General features: G+C 41.5%; 2 protein-coding genes across 4 annotated transcripts in view; both read right to left on the bottom strand.

The window, feature by feature from the left end:
* LOC307202166 (catalase-like) overlaps window positions 1–21,162 on the bottom strand; it is a 161,587-nt gene that overhangs the window by 34,727 nt on the left and 105,698 nt on the right. Inside the window, exon 14 of one of the 3 annotated variants that reach the window (XM_079951907.1) lies at window positions 10,743–10,752. The exons of the other annotated variants lie outside the window; for them this stretch is intronic. The gene's annotated coding sequence lies outside the window, so the exon portion shown is untranslated. Of the gene's footprint in view, window positions 1–10,742; window positions 10,753–21,162 lie in introns of those variants that run through there. 3 annotated transcript variants of the gene reach the window in all.
* ABTB2 (ankyrin repeat and BTB domain containing 2) overlaps window positions 1–21,162 on the bottom strand; it is a 161,884-nt gene that overhangs the window by 108,957 nt on the left and 31,765 nt on the right. The gene's annotated exons all lie outside the window — the stretch shown is intronic.

The following is a 21,162-nucleotide window of genomic DNA, read 5'->3' as shown; positions in this document are numbered from 1 at the left end:
CACGTAGATATTGTAATGATCAAGGAGTATATAATTGCCTTAAATGAAAATAAATAAAACTCCCATGAATCTTAGCCAACATGGCCAATGGTCAGTGATCCCAGGAGTTGTCCAACATCTGGAGATGAGCAGATTTCCCCACCCTCTATTTATTCACTGGCCTGTGAGCGCTCCAGTTGGAGAACAGCCTTTACCAAAGGTGTCATGGACTTTGCAGACATTCGAACTCAGAACGCAAGGGAGAAACATGCTAAGAGGAAGGCACACTTCGCAAATCCACACCGTGATCAACTCCTGCCTGGGAACCAATGTCCCCACTGTGGAAGGACATGTGGATCCAGAATTGGCCTCCACAGTCACTTACGGACTCATTGTTAAAACCATGTTTATGGAAGACAATCTTACTCGGCTACAAGTGATTGCCAAAGAAGAAGAAGAATTTTTGAGGGTAGACTATTCCACATAGTAGATGCCACCACTGTAAAAACTCTCTTCCAGGTTGTTGCGAGAAAGATTTCAGAGGGCTGCAGTGTTACCAAAGGGATGTCACCTGGTGATCTCTGTGAACAGAGAGATCTGTGGGAGATGGGTGTTCTCTCAGGAAAGCTGCCCCCAAGTTGTTTAGGGCTTTATAAACTCAACAACAAAATCTTAAACTTCATTTGTTGGCAACTTGGCACCGGTGCAGTTCCTTTACTAGGACAGTTACATGCTCATGGTAAGTCACCCCACTGAGTAACCTAGCCATTGCATCTGTGCCAGCTGCAGATTCTGAACCAATGTTAAGAGCAGTCTCTTACAGAGTGCATTGCAGTAATCCAACCTCAAGATTCCCTATTACAGAGTATGCAGACTGCCAAGAGGTCATTCTCGTTCTTTACACTGTGAAATGACTGGAGAATATCGGCACTTAGATAGTGCAGTCTACTGAGAAGGATTCATCTGGATTCATCTATAGCAGCTTTTATGTGTAGTACAGAAAATGCTTCAGGAATGGCAAGTGAAAGGAGAAAGAGGATATGTGCCTCTTCTTTGTCTGCAGTATCATAACTAGTATCTGTTTCAAAAGGAGTAGCCAGCTGGGTTCTTGTTACCAGGTTGAGATATGGCACCACGGTTGTATTTGGGAGGTTTGAGTATTCAACGGTCAGTATGAACTGGTGAGTGAAAAGATGGATTGTTGAACATGGGCTCAAGAGGAGAGGTTTGCAATTAGCTTAATTCATTACAGCCACGAATAGGTGGTAAATACTAGATACACAAGGGACTGGACCTTTTTTTGCGTGTGAAACTTGTGCTCTGCCACCAATTTACTATCTCTCCCTCCATCCTTGTATTATTGGGTCTTCTTTTTATCTTATCCACAAATTTACAAACTCATGCAAGCTGGAATGATTATATCAGGGCTCATCAGTGATCTCTCCTTCATGTTAGTGTGCCTCCCAGAATGTGTACTGTTGAAGGTGCATGTTTCCATGCTGCCTGAAACAGATTTTAAAATCATCACTGTCTCCTGTGTCAGATAATGTTTCAACACTGTGGTAGAAATTACTGCCTGCAAAACGTAGTAGAATAGCAGATTTGGTGATGGCAGTCATCTTCTATAATTACGAGAAGCTCATTTTCCAGCCTTTCAACCACGGCTCCCATGTGGGGTCTAGAGTGCAAGGAGACTCACGAACAGGAAATTCAGAAAATTAGAGAACATACTGAAGGCTGGAACACTAATTGGTTAAAACTAAAAGGATTTATGAAAGCAGCGGTTGAAAGAAAAGCTAGCTTTGTTGCTTTTGCATCTGATTCAGATGTTACTAAACCTTCCAGACTTCTGACTGAAGCTTCTGCAGTTAGGGTACACTTAAAATGGTTGGGTGCCACACCTCTACAAGGGCCTGAATTTATACAGCACAACAAGATGGTTACAACATATGGAAAGTCTGAGCAGACAAATAAATATCTCAGTTGAAAGGGAAAGGGTGTTCCTTCTAACTGGCTGACAGATTAGGCTCCTTTGTTTTTCAGATCTTGTAGCAGTGCTGGTGCCAGTACAAGTGGTGGCTGAAAGACAGAAGAAGTCCTGCATAATCTCAGAAATGTGACAATGTTGGGATAGCTGCTGAATGGCAGGGAGATATGAAAAACAGCCTGCCTCTTCTGTCTCGTTTCGTTTCTGTTCTCTCGCTGCCCCATTCCCTGCTTTCCTGTTCTCTCGCTCCATTTACTTTCTGTTGTGCTTCTGTTTCACTTCCATCACCACTGTTGTGTCTCTCTGCATGAAGAACCTCAGAAACAGGCATGCTTTCAACAGTCAGAAAGTTCTTCTTTTTGAAGATCCATAAAGGTATGCAGCTAAAGCATTCCAGGCTGCTGCTTTTCACAGAGTGCCCCTCTAACAGAAGAGTCAAAATGGATTGCCCAGCCATGTGAGTTTTCTGGAATACAGAGTAGGATTGAAATGACAAGTTTGGGTCATTTCACATCCTCTCAGGTGCCAAGTGACAGGAATGGAACTACAACAGGATCAATGACCCCCCACATCCACCCCAAAATCCTTTGGGGGAGCCCTGAGGAAAGAATAAAGTATGTTCAAAAGAAACAAACTTAATGGGCCGACATGCCCTCCTCGAACAGCTAAATTATGAATTTATAGTGTCAGTTGGAAAGAAGGAAAACCAAGGGAAAAGAATGGAATATTTGCTTGATGGGGAAAGCTGGCTGGAACCTGAAGAGGAGAATGTTACACTGCAACTTTTTTGTTGCAGGTTCCACTTTTTATATCAAAGTAGGCAACCAAGCAGAATCGAATGCATAGCACCTCAAATAACCAATGCAAAGGATGGTTATTTGTGGTGCATTGCATTTAATACTGTGCTGATTTCCCAGAATGGTTCTAGGGTTTGACTATGTTATAAGCCTGGAACTTTGCCCCGGTGACTATATATACTTAGATGCTGCCCTCTGTTTGAACACTCCTCTGTTGTACGTTGACATTGAGTCCAGTGACTTGCAGAAAGACACAACAGGGCACAGTGCCAAAGCTGGCAACATTCCTAGGTCTTGGAGTGAGAATCTAATTGCTGCCACCACAGTCTTCTTTTTTAACACTGTTCCTTTGGCCCTCTCCTGCGCCTTCTGTCTATCTCCGTCAGCGATATGATAGGCTCGTGACTTGGCTTGGCTCTTTCATAGGGAAGCTAAATGCTGCAGTGGGGAAGTGTCTTACAATGGCAGATATGAGCACTGGCCCTGCAGCACAATCATCTGATAAAGAACCGCTTATGGGCTATTGTAATAAAGAGCAGCGATCTTACAGATCTTTGACTGTCAAATAATACAACATTCAGCAGAGTTTTGGAAGCAAGCCTCCCGGCTTCCCTTCTTAGTGGGCATGCAGCCATCGCAGTGACAAGAATTTATCTGGGTGGAAAGAATTAACAAAGCATAATAATTAAATGAGTACACCCATTGATAAAACAAACTGGGTTGTAAATTGCTATGATAAGCAGAATAACACTGGTGAAACCAGAGTGCTGTGAAACCATTACAACCTTTTTTTTCCCATCCAGGAACCCAGGTGCGACTTGTAATATGAATCAGAAAAGAGAATTATAGTTATTCCTTTTAATTGATATATTCAATGCCAGTTAAAGGTCTGCTTCCAGAATCCCATGAAATCTTTAATAAATGTGCCAGTAAGGAGTAATTCTGGAATACATCAGGATTTAAATTTTATTTTTATTTTTTTGTTTTAATGCTGAGCTTGTTCCCTGAACCACTATCATCTCCCAACCCTCAATCACCCAAATTAAGTTTCCATTACTATAAGTGAAGCAATTGTGAAACTAAATGCTTATTTGAGGTAACTGGACCACAAAGTAGACAAATGGTTAATTTCAAAATATACAACAAAAGATAGAAATTGGGGCTCCAGCAGGCTGGGTAGAAGCAGAAGAGGATAGGGACTCCTGCACCTTTAATAGTTTAGAAGAGGGAATTTCAGCAGTTGTAGTTTGCATGATACACCCAGCTGTACACAACTATTAAAGGTGCAGGGGGGCCTCTATCCCACCCTACCCTACCCCATTAATTAATTAATTAGTTTTATACCACCTTTCCTCCATTAGTTAAACTTCTGCAGTTAGTTTTAATAAACTTGCAATATTTCATATTCTGCCATATACCGTATTCAGAAAGTGATAAAGCAATTGTCTTCTCCCACTTAGCGTTTTAGCTGTCATTAAGTAGTAGATTTACAATAACTTTGCCAATACCATTAACCCAGCCTTTAATTCAGGTAGGTAGCCGTGTTGGTCTGACGCAGTCGAAATATATTAAAAAATTTAAAAAATGTCCAGTAGCACCTTAGAGACCAACTAAGTTTGTTCTTGGTATGAGCTTTCGTGTGCATGCACACTTCTTCAGATAGGTTTTTACCTTATACCACACAATTCTTTGGCTGTTACTTTTGAACCTCTTTGCTTGTTTATTTTTGTTCAAGAATGGCAACTTGCTTTAGAAAGTCCTCAGGGATTGGAATGATCACCCACTTATTTCTATCCATTTATTCTCTTAGAAGGAGGTTGTAAGTGCCAGAAGGGCACTGTTGGCAGATGAAGACAACATATATCACATTGGAAAATGCACAGGTGAGAAACCTTTTACAGTACAGTGGTACCTCGGGTTACATATGCTTCAAGTTACAGACGCTTCAGGTTACAGACTCCGCTAACCCAGAAATAGTACCTCGTGTTAAGAACTTTGCTTCAGGATGAGAATAGAAATCATGGTGTGGCAGCATGGCAGCAGCAGGAGGCCCCATTAGCTAAAGTGGTACCTCAGGTTAAGAATAGTTTCAGGTTAAGAACCGACCTCTGGAACAAACTTAACCCGAGGTACCACTGTAATAGTTTGGCTGAGTTCCTAAGGAAACATAGTTAACATGTGGGTTTGTATCTACATTGAGTGTCTCATTGTTGCTAGTGAGTAGCTGCATCAGATGGAGGGATTCTCTCTAAACGAGGATAGATTCAGCCCCCAAGGTCTGATGAGGCTCTGGAGAGGTTTTAGCTGAGAATTGTTGCTGACAACCCTCATTGTTTTCAGCCATGTACCAGTTTTTCTGATTAGATGGAATAGGTGTAGCATCTGAACTTGCCTAATACCACGAGACCACACTTCTGTCTCATCTGACTGGCAGCCTGTCTCTGAGGCCCCAGGCCAAAGTCTTCAACAAGCCAATTTATTACCTAGGATCTTTTTATCAAAAGAGGCCAGGGAATGACATGGGATTGTTTGTAGGCATGCAAAGGATATCCTCTGCCACTAAGCCAGGCCCTCCTATTTTCAAACAACTGTCCTTTAGAAAAAACCCAATGTAGCCAACAAGACCAAGGAAAATGCTAGGCTGGTTCATAACAGACAGTTCTCTTGTATTTAGAATAAAGTCATGTTTAAATGTGAAGATTGATCCCTATGTAATGAATCAGAGTAAAGCAAACCTTAACAAGGATGTCAAAAATCACAATACGTTGATTCAAATGACATCGAAAATAGAATCTGTGGACACTGGAGGAAACCTGAAGCACAGGGGAAAGTACTGCTGCACATTCATTACTGCAATAAGTTGATTGGAAACTGATCCTGAGAATTTTTACTTGAAAGCAAGTTCAATGGGACTTTCTTTCCAGTATGCATGCCTAGAACTTCAGAATAAAACTGCAACCCAAAAATTGCCCTATTCCTCCCCCCAGAGTATTGTATAATTAAAAATGAACAATATCATTTTTCACCTTATTCTGCAAGACACAAGAGAGCAAAATTCCATTGAAAGGCTTTGCACAGGAAAGAAGCAATTCAAAGCCATAGCGATTCTTGAAAATCAAGTCTATGGATCAGATGCAGGTTCCCCCTCCCCCACATTTCCAAGTGTTCCTGTCCTCACAAGGATTTCTCATTACAACTTGTATATTAATGAATTTCAAATGTCTGTGAGACACACATGCATACACATCTCACTGGGAACAGGTTTTACATTTACAGCATGAGTATGAACTCAAGATAATTGAGGTAACAGTAATCTCCTTTCCATACCAACTAAGAAGATGCTTTGTTGTTTTTCGCCCAAAAGAACTAGCATTCACATTGCTGGCTGAGCTCATACATTGGACTCTGATTAAAAGCTTGTCTGTATAACACATTTAATGCTTCCTGCACAGATGGGAGGGTGCTGGGGAAAAGAAACACGCACACACTCCTATGTTAGGAAAGGGCAACACACCCATTTTATCAGACAGATTAAGTTGTAATGCATCAAATGGTGATACTCTTAGAAACATCTATTTCACCGGTATGCAAATTGTTCTGGGTCCAGCAGGAATACAGTATATGCTATGAAAATCTGGATAATACAAGATTGCTTCTGAAAGTGTACCTATGTTTTAATTTGTGTAAATAGCTGTCACAGAAAAAGAGGAAACACATGTTCCTATCACAATACAGTCGGCTTGGCTAACCTGTGGCACTTCAAATCTTGGACCGCAACTCCCAAACAGAGTGGTCAGTGGTCAAGGATGATGGGAGCTGTAGTCTGGTGACAGTTTGTTGACCACAGGTTGCAACATCTCTTCTGTACAGCCCCATGGAAAAGCTCCCTATGTAGAGTTCCGACCTCTAACTCCATTGAAATACAACAGTGAAATTTTTCCACAGTTGGATTTCCACCACTCATACCCATCTCAGTGCTTGCTAACCTCCACTAAGGGACTCCCATAGGCCAATCCTCCAAATTCTGCATGTTGCAAGCTTAAAGAGCAATCCCATGCACACTCTCTGGCAACAGATATTATTAAGCACACTGGGACTTGCATGCATAGGATTGCAGAAAAATTTAAATCCTAGCAAACTGCAGATTGATGTGGAGTCATTAAAAATATATATAGAAAGTGTTGAGAGAGAAAGAAATGGGGGTGGGGGACATTCATCTACCCCAGACACTGGTATAACCAGCAGGAGTGCAGCTTAACAAGAGATGCATTCACTCCGACAGCTCTGTTTAAGGTAGGCAGCACCAGGCTCCCCATGCTGGCCTCAGACAAATGAAAACGTTAAGTGATTCGGTCCAAGTGCTTTAATGGAAATCCATGGTTAATTGTTCCTAGCTGTGAAAAAAGGGCTCATTCTTCTTTCTCAAGGAAAAAGGAAACAGAAGCATGAAGGACTGTCTGAGTGCTCTGGGGAAGCACAGTGGCAAAGTGCCATATAAAAATGCTACACATTTGACTCAACGGAGCAATCCTACAATGTCTAGTGGGAAGTCAGTTCAGTTCCATTCAATAGTGCTTACCCCCAGGTAGATGAATGCGCAAGCTCATTTATTCAAATATCAGTAATTGTTGTTGTTTGTATTATATTACAAAAAAACCCCAAACAACACGTTGTGCTCATCCCTAGTGCCTTGGCAGTTGCCATGGTCACATTCTCTTGTTGGATTCTCCCCATTTGTGAAGGGGGCACCTCTCTGCATTTTGCAGTAATGATGCAGAAGGAAGAAAAGAAGAAGAAATTGGGGGGGGGGAGGCATTAAAAAGATATCCTAACCTACTTTAGAGAGTTGTTGTGAGGATGGGGCAGAAGGAGAAGGACCAGGTACTTAAGGACTTTGAGTTCCTTGGAGGATCAGTGGGATACAATATATAACATATTGGCAACTGGTTATATGTTTTTAATGATAATACCTGTAAACACCTGACAAATGTTACTAAAACAGCAGGGGGCAGGGGAGCTAGATGAAAAAGAGGACATGACCTTTAATAGTTCTGTGGAAGGACTGCCGAGTTCCCTTTTCTACACAGCTATTAAAGATGGCATGAGACCCATCATCTTGTGGATCTTGCCACTCTATATTAGACATAGACTGGCTTCCTATTGTGCAATCTTTCTGCATGTCTACTGAAAGTAAGGCCCACTGAATTCAGAAAGATCTAAGCAAGTGACTGCAGCCTTAATACAGCGTACGTTTCAAATAGCGCAGGTGTCCTCCACCTTATTTTCATTTCACACACCCGCAGTTCATCTCACCTGCACATAGGCAGGTCAGAATAAATCGTGACAAATGTGCTATTTTCACTGAAAATTTCAAACTTGCTATTCCCAGGTAGACATGTATTTATAGCAGTGAAATTTACACATTCGTAGCTTAGAGAGTTACAAATGCTGATTATATTAAAACCATACCGTAAACATCAGAGCAACCAAATGTTTGAACTTCATTTGCTTTGCTGAAATAACTTTAACCACAGCTGAATTTCCAACATTAACAGTATGCCTAAGCAAGCTATTTGGGCACGATATAAACACAACTAGCTTATACAGCATTGGCTTCTTTGCTTCATGTATTGTCCAAATTGGGCTCTACTTGTGGATTTTCGTTTGTGAAAATCAGTATTCCATGAAACGGGTTTTAACCTTCCATATGTTTCTCCATACACAGATCAAGTATTGCTTATCTGCCACTGCCCTATTTCTTCACTGTCTCCTTATTTAGAAGCATACCCATTTTTCTTCTTGTTGTTCACATCATCAGCCCTGGATATTTCTCAACCCTGCAGCAAGCAACATCCTCCCATTATGCAATTTCCAAGAAATGTACTGGCATCTGAATAAAGTTATGTGCCTGATAGGCAGTAGGAACCTCCTACAGGAGAACTGGAAGAGGGAGGCAACATAGCAAGGTGCATTTACCTTGTCAAGGTTTCCTAGGATGACATTGCAGCCACACTGGCATAAACCACTTTGTGTGTCACCACAATTATTCATATCATTAGGATCTGGATTCTAGAAAAGCATTGCTACACTCCAAGCATTTCATTATTTATATCTACCATAAATGCATAGCTAAGAAGCACAGTAGGGTGTTTTATTTCTTTTTTTTACAGACATGCCCCCCTCCGCAGTTTGCATCAAGACTACAACATAAGATGAGGACCTTTGCCTCCCCAGCTGTGATCATGACAAACATCACCACCCATTGCACAATTAGCCTATTTTTTTCCCTTTTAAAAAGTACCCATTGGTATCAATGGGGGCATTTCTCCTTGTGGTTCTGGGGCAATCTTCACCAAACTTGTGGCTGGCAAAGGAACAGTCACATTTCCCTCTCCAGATGCTGCAGCCCCAGTATAAATTTCCCCACCCAGTGTCTGCAACTGACTGCAACTGAATAAAACATCCTATTGTGTTTCTTAGCAATGCAATTAAAGCAAGTGCTAGTTTGGTCCTTAGGTTTGCAAAGTCTAGGGTGCCCAATATTTGAATGACTTTTTACTTTTTTGTGCTGTTGCACACAATGTTTTGCACTGAGATGTTCACACATGCATGCCCATCATTTGATTTTTCTTAACCCTTGATGACTCTGCAGAATCAAGGCCAGCCAAAGAAATGTTGCTGCCTGAGGCAAAGGACAGAATGGTGTTTACCCCAATCGACAGACAGAAGCTGATCACACTGAAACTGTCATCTGAATCTGACTTAAATGCTGGTGATGGGATAATGTCCCCCACTTCACTCGAGGGCAATAGACTGGCTTAGTAGTATACACAGCTCCATCTTCCAACACCTTGCTGCTGCTCCCCTCCCCCTCCCCTGGCGTTTGCCACTTAGACCAGTCATCCCACTCTTTGCAATGTGCCACATGACTCCACTGAAAAGCATTATGCATAAAATGATATGAAAGTTCTGAATGTGACTTTTGGTCACCGATGGCTCAAACGCATACTGTTCAGCAGTTATCAAGTTCTAAGCAACTGTTCTATATAGTGCTAAACAAAACCTAGAGAGAGATCTAGATGCAGCTGACAGCACTCCTTTAGTGTTTTTCTTCTTCTTTTCAACTGGCCATTTTCAAATAATCTTTCAAGTTACCTAATATCTATATTTCTAAGCTCAAACAGTGCTACATCTGACTCGAGTACAGAGGGTGTACTCCATCCCCCTGCTGCAATCTTGCTAAATCTGCAGACTATAAAACATGCTAGCCAGGACTGACATCTGAAACAGTAAAAAAAAATAAAATAATGAACAAATTATAAATCCTATGAAACCAATCTATGAAGCCCCTTAAATCTCTGACTATATTAAGTGCAAACCAAGGAAATGCTATGCTAAAAGAACACAACTTAATGAATGATCTGTTTGATCTCTCGGCCAAGATTTCTTAGCACGTCAAATTTCCTCATTTGGGAGAGCTGCTTGTAAAGAAAACCCTGGCAATATTCCACCTGGATAACAATGAGGCGAGCTAGCCATTTCAAAAGCAAAAATGGACTTGGATGTCTTGTGAATGTCATTAAAAGTATTTCGGCAAGTCGGGGAAAGCGCTTCAGCCAGCAGCTGGGGAAGATATGCTACCACCACCATCAAGACAAACACAATCTTCTCCAAATTTATAAACTTTTGTCCTAAACTGTATGTCAGGGTGAGGAAGGAAGAGAAAGCATGTACAATGTGCTGCTGATGCCTTGGAGGAAGTAATAAACAAGTAACACATAACTAAATTGCCTACTCAAGCATTTCAATTCCTATCCCCCCCCCCCTCTCTCTCTCTACACACACACACACACACACACACACAATATTGAGGGTCCACAGTACATTTCCTCAGCATCACCACTTCTAACAGCCAGGTCAGAATCATTTAAGAGTTTTGTTTAATGCCCTTCACCAACAGGCCCCAGAGTATAAAAGGCCCCCAAACATAAAATAATACATTGGACTAATAATAAACACAATTCAATAACTTCAATAGGACATGGGTTCTTCCTCTTCGTTCATCTTCTGTTTCTGTTTTTAATTTGAACATTTTATTGGTTTTGAACAACCACGTAGCATCTGGAATATAATTATTCCCACAGTAAACTCTTATAAACTCTTATTCATCCTGCCCTAGATCTCCTTAACCCACAGCTATGTCTTGTCAAGGTAGTGATTGATTGTGAGGCAGCCACTCTTTTGTCCTAAATTGAATGCCGTACTCTTTGTTAGAATGAAACTGACCTTCCTCATAAGACATAGTGATATGAATGTCAGAGACACAATAGGAAAATAGTTATGGAGATACTGTGTCAGGGCTTTGCATCTGTGTCCACAAAGCAGCTTTCTGTGCTCCTGGCTGGGCAATGTAGCAAACAACTAGAAGCGTCTCCTGAAAAACAACATTCCTGGGCAAAAGGTGGCAAAAGCTGCATCATCTAGTGTGGCTGTGAGCACTAGGAGGAGCACTGAAAAGGGTTTTCCATGGAAAGCCATTTCCAGGGTCTTTCCATAATATCAATGCAAGATTCTTTAATATGAACTTAAAGCTTGAAAAAACCACATTAGTTCTGTCTCAACTGAATCCATAATTCGCAGCATGGGAATAAATTAACAGGAAAAGCACTGAACAACAGGTGACATCCAGTTGGTGTTGCGCCACTGACGGCAAGTGTCCATCAACAGAATGGGGAGGAGGGTGGCCATTTTAGGCATTTCTTCCTGCAGCTTTGATGGTCCCCCCAATGTTCCCACAACAAAATGTGGCAGAAGGAGAAAGAATTGCCCAAAACTGACTCCCTGTCCATTCTGCCGATGGATCTCTTCTATCAGCAGGGCAAAACCAATGGGATACCACCCAATTTATGGAATAATAATTTGCTGCCTTAACTCTGTGTCTTACCAGATGTAATTGAGATTAATGGGAGATTAGTCTCTAGAACTCTGCTGTGCAAGCACAGCTGCAGTGTTCAATACAGATAATTTAATTCACTGGGACTTAATCCTGGATAGGAGTATATCGAATTGCAACTTTTTTTTTTTAAAGCATGAAATATATGAATTGGATTCATATATAATATCTCAGTCCCAATATAATCTGACTTGTACCCTAAACTAAAACCTTCATTTTCAGCTGAGCTGTAATTGGTTTCTTAATCCAAACACTTGATAAGATCTTAAAATTCTTGCTCTGTACACTTGACAGCTACCTAACATGTTGTTGTAACATATTTAGCAAAACACACGCATTATGCCTACTGACCAGTTGGATGATTTTTAAATAAATAGACTTATTTTGGGAGATTTTGAATACAAAACATATATTCCACATACTATATATATTGGGAGGTCAATTTCAGGAGCTTTTAGTTTTGCTTACACTCATGGTTGGGTTGGGTTGGCTTGACATGTCATCCAGACCAGGCATCATGCTTTGTAATAGCTACGTGGCTTCAGAACCATAGAATGAAAACGGCATACTCTGAAACTGGACAAGGGATCCTGGCTTACAAAAATCTCTAGTCAAACACCAGAAGAGCTGCTAAAGTCCTCCTCCCAGTCTCATGGGGTAGAAAGCAAGGAGGAACACACAAGGCTGAGGTTTGTGGCAGCTCCCTAACCTATGATCTAAGGCACATTTGGAGAACCTGTGATCATGCAGAAGTTTGTTTGTTATTTCAACAATTTATATTGTTGGGCAAAAAAAATGAGAGGCAAAAAATTGGGCAAAAAAATGAGAGGCACAAATACAAGATGGGTGACACCTGGCTTGAGAGCAGTACATGTGAAAAGGATCTAGGAGTCTTGGTTGACCACAAACTTGACATGAGCTAACAGTGTGACGCGGCAGCTAAAAAAGCCAATGCAATTCTGGGCTTCATCAATAGGAGTATAGCATCTAGATCAAGGGAAGTAATAGTGCCACTGTATTCTGCTCTGGTCAGACCTCACCTGGAGTACTGTGTCCAGTTCTGGGCACCACAGTTCAAGAAGGACACTGACAAACTGGAACGTGTCCGGAGGAGGGCAACCAAAATGGTCAAAGGCCTGGAAACGATGCCTTATGAGGAATGGCTAAGGGAGCTGGGCATGTTTAGCCTGGAGAAGAGGAGGTGAAGGGGTGATATGATAGCCATGTTCAAATATATAAAAGGATGTCACATAGAGGAGGGAGAAAGGTTGTTTTCTGCTGCTCCAGAGAAGTAGACACGGAGCAATGGTTCCAAACTACAAGAAAGAAGATTCCACCTAAACATTAGGAAGAACTTCCTGACAGTAAGAGCTGTTCGACAGTGGAATTTGCTGCCAAGGAGTGTGGTGGAGTCTCCTTCTTTGGAGGTCTTTAAGCAGAGGCTTGACAACCATATGTCAGGAGTGCTCTGATGGTGTTTCCTGCTTGGCAGGGGGCTGGACTCGATGGCCCTTGTGGTCTCTTCCAACTCTATGATTCTATGATTCTATATGTTACTTAATCACAATTATATATAAGTGGTCAATGAACAACCCAATACATGAAAATAAAAAGCAGTTAGAACTATAAAATTGTTCTTGTTATATGAACCACCCTGAGAACTCCAGGTATAGGGCAGTATATAAATTCAATAAATAAATAAAAATCAAATCAAAATTCAGTTACGTTGCCTGCCATAATATTGTCTATCTGCCCCAGTCAGTGTGGTCAATGGTCAGGGATGTTGGGAGTTGTAGTCCAACAACATCTGGAAGGCTACAGGTTTCCCATTCTGGAGTTAGTGTGACATGTGAATCAGTTCTTTGTTAACAATGTAAAACAATGTAAAAATTGCCTTCCTGTAGTTGACAAATGACAATAAAGCTCAGTACTACTATGTGTTCAACAGGAGCAAACCTCATGCCTTTACAAGCAGGGAAGAATAGTGGTTATTCCTTGTTGCATTTGCTTCACAAGGCTTGCTTAAAAATCACAAGTTGAAACAAACATGAAAATCTGGTTCATCTCTTAATGGATAACAGATTGGGGGGTGTTTTGCTATCACCTTTGGAAATGAAAAACAGACTTTAAAAATATTTCTTTTTAAATCTAGAGATGTAAAACAGCTGCCATAATCTGCTGCCACAGCTGGTGGAGGTGAAATTCCTTTCTGTGTTTTGATATACTATGGAATGGCAGGAGGAGAAAGTGCATGAATGTATATACTTTCTCTTTTTAATCTAAACCTTTAAATGGCTGGCTTCAGCAAAAACAGAATTGGCATTATCTTGTCAAACAACTAATAAACAGGGCAGCAACTGAAATACTACCATTTACAGCTTTTCAAAAAATGAAATAATAGTAATAATCCCACTTTTTTTAGCAAAGGAGAAGCTACTCAGGTAACAATTGGTTTATCACACTTCAGATCTTCGACCTGGAAGCATCTTTCCATATGCATAGCCAATGCATGAGTGCACTCTCATCCACACTGCAATGCTCACCTATGCTACATTGAACTGTCTGGATGTGGGTTTACATCTGCATGGGGATGTGGATAACACAGTTGTTATTTGTGACTAGTTGGGTACAGTTCAAGCTCTATGAGGTCTTCTGAATGTTATGGGTTTGACTGTGCCCAGCTCTCTTTGGATTGTGGCCCAGATGCCATTGATTTGATGTGTTCTTTCATATCTCGGCTAATAAGTGGCTTGTTAAATTTCTCTGGACTCCTCAAGGCCAGAGGCATGTTTTTAAAAAATTATTAAGTTGTTGCAATTGCTTATAATGGCTAATAAAGGTGCAGGGTGTGAACACAAAAAGAGTCATTGTGGCTGCTCTGCTTGGTCCCAGAACAGCCCGTTTAAATGCTGTGGAGTGAGGACTAACTTCACCCAGTCCATCCCCAGAGCCCTGCCTTTCAGAAAGGCCATGATTGGCCAATTCAAATTTAAATTTCAGAGGGAAATCCCATAGACCCCTGCAATCGGCTGAGGCTGATGAGGGAGTCAGCCGCCTGTGTGGGAAGGAACCCACTCCCCCATGGCCACGCCAGGCCACAATCACAGGGTCTTTGTGGGTGAGCGTATTAGCCCAGACCCTGTACAACAGCCTGCCCAACCCTGATACCATCCAGCTGTTTTCAGCTACAATCCCCATCAGCCCCAGCCAGCACCAAAAGCTGTACATAATTTCATGGCATGCTTCAATTTTTGCAGCACTCTTTTAGCAAAGTGAATTCAAAATTGTGCAATGCCTACAAAATTGAAAACCCCCCACATAAAATAAAATAAAAATCTGCTGGCAACATACATTTGAGGTGAGAGGGGAATCGTTGAAGGAGTGTTTTGCAAAGTGTTTCTAATCTGATGTAAGGCTATCATCCTAGGCCAGTTTTCTCAGCTTTGTTATCTTTCAGCAGCATTGTTACCAGGGTAAATTTTGGTTAACCAGCTTTTGATAAGGGTACTACCATATCACATAACAAACTGAAACTTTATGAGATCCAGATCAGTGTGAAGCCTGATAGTTCCAGCTCTGCATTGGCCGTGACAAACATTTCCAGCTGCATTGTCACGAGTGGTTTCATACCTCGTGGTTTTTTGTGTTTTGTTTTAAATGTATATTTCTTCTAGGAAACTAGCAGTATAGAAATGGGGGGGGGGGGTTCTTTCTCATCAGGTCTGCTTTATATTATCCTGTCTGCATTCATAATCTGATCTGCAGACCTTGGTGACAACTCTTCTCAGCGAAACACTGACACAATTAAGAGAGGAAAAGAATAGAGAATATTCCCACCCCCAATGCATCAATAAAATGATTAACTAAACTCCAAAATCTATACATGAGTGCTCCAAGAGTCCCTGAAGGCTTAATTAGTCAGTGATGAAGGTACCATGAAGCCACGGAGGGCACAATTTGATGGCTGAACCCATATGACTGATATATTCGAATAACAGAATCAGTCATGCCTCAAAGCAGTGTGTGCAGAGATGTGTTTTTTAAAATGCATGTAAGTGCTAGGGAAATTGTTAGGCATTCATTGTAAAAAATCTTTTCCGGAACACTATAGCATCATTCTTTGGGTCCACTTCTATTTCCCACTATGAGTGCACAGATCATAATAACACATGAAGCTGTTTGATGCTGAATCAGGCCAGTGGTCCATTAAGCCCACTACCCTGCGCATTAGTGGCTCTCCAAGATAAAAGGCAAAGTCTGTCTCCTATGTAATACTTAACAGAGAAGATGCTATGAACTGAACACGGGATTTAACACATGGGCTGTATCTAGTGCAATGCCAGAAGTTTCTTACCATTCTCTACCAACTAATGAGGAAAAAATGCATTCTAAACCTATCAAAAGGAATAGGGAAATTATCGTAGGTGCAGAATTTTCATGATGCTTACCTTGTTTTCAGTACAACTGAGGGGTTACAAGTCCCCTTTTTTTCATTCTACAAATCCTCTCTCTGATGGTCTGCATTCTGCAACCTTCCTGGGTGCCTGAACTTTCTGAAAACCCCATTATGTCCTCAGCTGGGCCTTCCTGAAAGCACAGGAAACCAGAGAGGCTGCCTGCCCTGATCATGTCTGCTGGTCACCATCATTTTTTTACTGAAGTGAAACCTGTTTACTTTTAAAGAAATCAGTGTAGAAAGATTTTTTTTAAGGTCACTCCTTGAAAATTAGCAAGCTCATCAATCTCAGGTGCTTGGTAGCAGCTGCCTGTGCTGGAATTAAAACCCAGAGGAACTTGTCATGAGGTTAACTCCTCCAATAGGTCTTTTTCATATCAGGAAGTTCAGGCAGCCTAAGAGGCTTCAAAGAAAACCACACAAACCACCCTTAGTTACCTCTCAACCATGATTTAAAATAAATAAATGCTAAAGCACATTGTGAATGTGACAGAAAAAAAAAACAGAAACCTCATTTGCAGGGGAAGGAAACTTTTGAGAAATGAGGGGACAGGTACCAGCACAGTGCTAGTTCCACCAATAAGTTATGATATAAAGAACTGTTTTATACTATTGTTTTATCTGACCATTGTTTCCTTAAGCTGTCAGTTTTGACCCACAGTGGTTCATCAGGAAGTGGTCTCTCAACCACTGATTTTCAGCTGCAGACTCTCTAAGTGTGCCTATTTTCCAGGGATGTCCCTGATTTAGATAAGCCATATTGGTTTCTGATTTGATCCCAGAATATCCCACTATTCCTTAGGATGTCCCAATTTTCATTTGAGAAATGTTGGAGGGTATGGAGTTATCTGTCTGAAGGCGATCCTGTATAGGGAGGTTCATTCAAATGTTTAATGTTTTATTATATTTTTTATATATGTTGGAAGTTGCCCAGAGTGCTGTGGCAACCCAATAAGATGTGTGGGGTATAAATAGTAAAAATATCATTATGGGACATCCCTATTTTCATCAGAGAAATTTTGGAGGGTATGCAGCTGGAGATGATACTGGAAGTTTTTATATACAGCCTTATACTGTATCAACAAAATACAAATATTTTGTCTTAGCAAATCACATGGTTTATGCAGGGTTTTATTAAAAGTGTGCAGTTAGATAAAAAATGTGCAGTTGGAAAAACGAGGTGGGAGAAACAAACTAGGCACCTTAAAAACTTACAAGAGTGTAAAAGGGTTGGAGAGAGAAAGGAAACCCGCAGACCCTGAAGAAAGAATTGGGGCCCATCCTGTGATAGGGTTCTGAAGTGAGAGAGAATTAACAGGGAAGAATCATCACCGTAAGAACTTAGCAGAGCCAGGGCTGCAGAGCTGAGCAGGAAGACTCAGGGCAGAGGAGAACGGTAGCAAGTGAAGCTTTTGCTGTTCCTTCCTGACTAGGACAAGTATAAGCCAAGTTCTCTGTCTGACACTGTACAGGGATACCTTTAGTTAGGAACCGAGTGGTAGTTATCCTGCTTTCTTCTTTATGGTGCTCTCCCCATGACCACAAACACCCAAACAATAATACCACACGGTGTGAGTAGTTGTCCTGTTTCCTCTGTTAGCTAACAGCAGTTGGAGCTTAAAGGTGCTCAAGCCACCAGATCAGATGTGCTTAACAGAAGCCCCATGTTTGAGAGGTACTAATTTTGGCTGCACAAGTTACAGTAGATAAGCCAGTGGGAATAGATGATGCCCTTGCACTGGTGTTCAAGTCACCAAGTTAGGATTTACATTGCTGCAAGGGCCATTGGATTGTCCTGTCAGTTACTGCATAGTAGTAGATAAGAACTAATTGCTCCTACAATATGGAGAAAACATCACTGATACAGGGTGTAAGGAAGAAGCAAAGCATACTTTGTGTTTCTTTCTCCCATGTGGACTGCATGATGGAATTTATGCAGCTGGAAAATCTGATTATTAAAAAACCCAGATTTTATGTACTATAAGTACCCACGGTCTTTGAACAAGCAGAAGACCTGTGGGCATGGCAGCAGCAGTCATTGGAACTGCGGGGACTGAGAACTTCCTACTGCCCTTTCTAAGACAGAGAAATAATGTCTATGGATAGGGAAGAAGCTCTAGCTGAGAGCCAGTGTGGTGTAGTGGTTAAGAGCGGTAGTCTCGTAATCTGGGGAACCGGGTTCGTGTCTCCGCTCCTCCACATGCAGCTGCTGGGTGACCTTGGGCCAGTCACACTTCTTTGAAGTCTCTCAGCCCCACTCACCTCACGGAGTGTTTGTTGTGGGGGAGGAAGGGAAAGGAGAATGTTAGCCGCTTAGAGACTCCTGAAGGGGAATGAAAGGCGGGATATCAAATCCAAACTCTTCTTCTTCTTCACCTCTAGCTCCTTTCACAGCACCTTATATGGGCCATTATGAAGTATCAACTGTGGAAGTAGAAGTTACCCCTCAACCAACGTTACAGCCAGTCATATTTTCAATTGCTTGCGGATAAAGCTGGTGCTTAGGGCTTAGGGCTTGGCTGTGGAATTGTAAAGTTGAAACATGAACCACCATTTTGCCTCTTTGAATAGTCCTGGAGCCGCAAAAGGTTATACAGTCATGGCTGGAGTTCTAGCAGGAGACATTCAAGGAGGCATAGCCAACATCAGGCCCAAATTTGCTTATCTTAAAACAAGAAGAAATTGATCTAAAAACGTATGTTCAAATATGTCAGAATTCATGCTGGGCTTATGCAAACATCCCCCACCCCCGCGCCAATAATGTCAGAAAGCATCGAGCTTGAACTGGCTACAAGATGTAGGAATTTTAGGAGGTAAGTTAAGGCATTCAAAATTGGTCCAGCTAAAAAAATGCAGAGAAAGGATTCTAAAATCATTGCTAATATAATACTTCAGTATCATTTCAAAACCAACTGCTTACTTTCATAAGATGCTAAGCTATAAGATTTCTATAGAAACTGCAGTTTGGCCTGCCTGACATTTGAGTTACACGTAGATACGTTTCCAGTGACAATCTCTACATCATGCCACTACTTCCTTCTTTCCAAAGTTTCCTGGACAGTTTAATTAAATCTTTAGTTACAGAATTAATTTATTAAACAGATTGTTTCTGCTGTTGCCTGAGGTAGTTGTGTGAGCGATTAAACTGAGTTCATTAAACAAACACTATCAATCTTCATTCTGATTGGAAGCAAACTAGGGCAACTGAGATCATTATCTGGACTGCTCTGAGGAAGTTAGAGGCTGCCCCATTATCGAAATGTCCTCCAATCTAATACCTTATCTCTTCCCTAAGTTTTTTGTAACTGTTGCTTGTTTTCCACTTATATTTCAAGATTTTTAAAATGTAGGCTTAGATGCCCTCATTTTTTTCTCCAGAGCAAATTATAAAATGAATTATTTCAAATGTATTGGAAAGAAATTTCTCCCTTTCTCTTTTCATCCTCACTTTAGAAGGTTGCAGATTAAGTAGATAATAATAATGAATGATTTCCCAAAGAATCAGGACCAAACTGTGGAGACACATGGCAATTTCTCATTTTTTTTAAAGTGAAATGAAGCCACTTGTGTATCAAATTTGATTGGAACAGAGAACAGAAGAAAAGCATGGAAAAGAGGAGACTGAGAAGAGATTTGATAGCCATATCTTTAGGGCTGTCACATGGAAGAGGAAACATACTTCTTTTCTCCTGCTCTGGACGACAGGATTCAAACCAATGGCTTCAAGTTACAAGAAAGGAGATTCCAACTAAACTTTTGGAAAAACTTTCTGACAGTAAGAGCTGTTCGCCAGTGGAACAGACTCCTACGAGAGGCGGTGGACTCTCCTTCCTTGGAGGTTTTTAAGCAGAGGATGGATGGCCATCTGTCATGGATGCTCTAGCTGAGATTCCTGCCTTGCAAGGGGTTAGACTAGATGACCCTTGGGTTCCTTCCAGTGCTAACATTCTATTATTCTAAGAAGGTCCAGGGCTCTTTTACAGTCTAGGTGATCCTCTATAGATTTTTCTACCCACAGGGAAAAAGATAAGCGGTGTCCACTGTTCCTCTTATCAAGTCTGCAATTCCCTGTGGCCACATTTCCATAAAGGCAAATAATGGTCTTATCCTCATGTCTCCCACATTTTTATTTTTTTTACTTTGGACCTGGATCTATACAATTGAATCTTTCCTTTTCAGAAAGCATATTTACTTATTTATTGTTCTTATGCACATATATTCTTTAAACTGAAATGACTAGGGAGCAACTTCTCCAGGCACTGTGGTGCCAACACATGAGCCTGAGGCAGTACCACCCAAAAGAAGTACTTATTTGTGAAGGCAAGCAGTGTATTTGGTTGGGTGCTATCATCGTTCCAGGTTATCATGTGACTATTTTCCATTTCCATTGGCTTGCTAATAACCAAACATGGAGCTCAGCAGAATTGCTTTTTTTTGGATTGCTGCTGTCAGAACAGCAGATTCAAGGGCAATTTAAATTCCCAAACACCTCCTGTTGTGAGCAGCTAAAGATATTTCAAGCTTTCCTGATTCAGTTTGTGTTCATGAGCTGGATGACTTTTATGCAAGGCTGCATCTGTTTGAACAGGGAAAGGATTGCGTATTCACTACACATTTTGGAGCAGGGGTCAGCAACCTAAGGCCCATGGGCCACAAGCGGCCCATGGGGGTCGTTTAACCGGCCCAGGGCCGCCGCCACCCACTCGGTCGGCTCCTGTGCACCACGCTAAACCGGCACAGAGCAGAGCGGGGTTCGCCTTCCGTGGCACTGGCTGGCTTCCCATTGGCTGCAGGAAGCTCCTGCAGGCAATGGAAAGCTGCACACGCCTCCTCTGCACCAGAAGGAGTGCTGGAAATAGTGTTTGTATATGCGTACGCATGCACACACACATTCTGGCCCACTGCGGCATCTGCGGGACCATGAACTGGCCCAAGCCACAAAAACTTTGCCGACCCCTGTGGAGGAACCCAACTGATTTCCTCCTCCTAA

This window comes from Podarcis cretensis (assembly GCF_951804945.1).
Source record: "Podarcis cretensis genome assembly, chromosome: 1".
In the NCBI taxonomy this organism is placed as follows: domain Eukaryota; kingdom Metazoa; phylum Chordata; class Lepidosauria; order Squamata; family Lacertidae; genus Podarcis; species Podarcis cretensis.
The sequence above is the reverse complement of the archived record's forward strand: the minus strand, read 5'-3'. Positions and strand labels throughout refer to the sequence as shown.